This window comes from Triticum dicoccoides, chromosome 6A (genome assembly GCF_002162155.2).
Source record: "Triticum dicoccoides isolate Atlit2015 ecotype Zavitan chromosome 6A, WEW_v2.0, whole genome shotgun sequence".
In the NCBI taxonomy this organism is placed as follows: Eukaryota; Viridiplantae; Streptophyta; class Magnoliopsida; order Poales; family Poaceae; genus Triticum; species Triticum dicoccoides.
This window is the reverse complement of record NC_041390.1, coordinates 560,615,860-560,618,052: the sequence shown is the minus strand read 5'-3', so window position 1 is coordinate 560,618,052 and position 2,193 is coordinate 560,615,860.

Sequence of the window (2,193 nt, the reverse complement as noted above, 5' to 3'; positions counted from 1 at the left end):
CAAAGTGGGGGAGGGGGCTCAACTTATGGTTGGGAGGCGACAACCAATTGGGAGATCACGGGATCGATCGACGCAGAGCGTCGTCTTTAAAATTATATTGATCCTATTTGTTCTTTTGGAAAATATTTTATGTAAATAGGACTTCCTACTTATTTTCTAAGGTTTCTTACATAGTACCATTTTTTATTTCAATATACTGAACTTGTGCTTATTAGAATTCAAGATATTAATTAATACTTTTCTTTTGAGAGAGAATATTAATTAGTACTTCATGACACATGTGCATTTAATAAAAAGAAGTGGAGACCGATGTCCTTCTAGAGCATGCACATGTATTTAATAAAAGTATGGAGGTACCAAGTCACAGAAGGACTCACAACTAAAAAGTAGCTAACTAGTCCCTTCTTTTTACAAAGAGGTCCGTAGAACAATGATGGAAAACACGGTATGTACAAGCACAACCTCACAATTGTCGAGGACGACCCACTTGGGACGACAAGACCTCTGTGACTCCATGTCGTAAGCTCCTTGGAGAAGCAGTGATGCCTCCCTTTTACCTCCTTGGTCGGGATGAAGAAGAATGACCGTCCTTGGGCCACAAGAAGTGGTGGTATGGTCAAGCCAAACAACACCTTATTTTATAGTCGCACCAAAGCATCCCCCATGGATGACCTCTATCCCCATCTAGAACTCCACATTTTCCCACTTTGTGTTTGCCATGCAACAATCTAGGAAGAACGGGAACGAGTGGAACACCTGTAGAGCATGAACCAACCGAGCTTATTGAAGAAGATTCCAGTAATGATACGCTTCACGGTAGCTATCCAGCAACCAGTACCATCAGGACTACGAGCATCCGTGAGCCACCAGCCATTGCTCGGACACGGCAACAACACACTCCCCTTAGGTAAGACATCATGTGCGACAGTGTGATGATCGAACCCTAGACCTAGACATTGTTCATACAAGACATTGTTGAGCGACACATTTTCCCTCCTCGACTCCGGTCGGTGACACCGTCGGAGAAATCAGGGGATCGAGCCGGTGTAGGGGATTTCTTCTTGAGTCTTAACGGTCTCTCTCCTCATGATATATCGTAAGTGCACATTTTTCAAATAGGTCATTTTCAAAACTCCTTTTTATATTGTTTTCGACCAATTTTTTACCATCCTATTAATGAAAAATAATAATGAACTTACAATAGCGATGCTAGAACATAATTGTTAGAAATTAACTTATATAGAAATTATCTGGAATATAACCATAGGTTGTTCCGCATGTCTACTGCCGTCATTCATTGAAACATATAACCGAGGGTGAAAATCAACCGTCGGTTATTGCTACCCCCCGTCGCCCATTTCCAGTCATAGCCGAGAGTTTTGTTTTGACCTTCAGTCATTAGTTTATACCGTCGGGTATTACATGTAATCCCCGTGGGTATATCCATAACCGTCGGATATTTCAATGGACCGTCGGGCATTAAATTGGATATCCGATGGTTGGGTTTTCCCCGTCGGTAAATGCAATACACCGTCGGTTATTACCAGTCATACATGTGAGTTGACAAAAACCGTTGGCCATTACCACCACCGTCGGCTATTATTGTCAAGGCCGACGGCCCGTCGGCTATTAAATTTCACCGTCGGAAATATGAGGATTTCTAGTAGTGATCAAATCAAACGTAGCAACGAAACTCAAACTACGAAAAAAACAAGATCCGATTACTAATCTGGACTAAGGTCAAATTTTACTGTATCAAAATCTTGTTCAAGTTGGTTAAATGTAAAGAGAGTTTCGAGACGAAGATCTAGGCGCTTGAATCGCCTGATTCTGATAAACGAGCGAAAAGATAAACTAAAACAAAAATCGGATTAGAAATCGCGATCGGAAATAATCGCGGAAAATCCTAGAAAAAGAAAAACTAACGAACAGACTAACGAACGAAAGTTCGCTGTCTGCGACTAACGAGTGAACACCGTTTGTTAAAACGAACGTACGGACGAACGTCCGCTAAATAAACTAAACCGACAAAAACCGGCGAACCGAAAAAAATGAAACTGGGGTTTTTAAAAAAACCGACGGTTTTACCTAAACTGAAAAATACCGAACGGCGAGATCGGATTGGATCGGCGGCGGCTCCGGCGGCTTCCGCAGCGGCGCGGCGAGGCGGGGCAGCGTGGGGCGGCGGGCGGC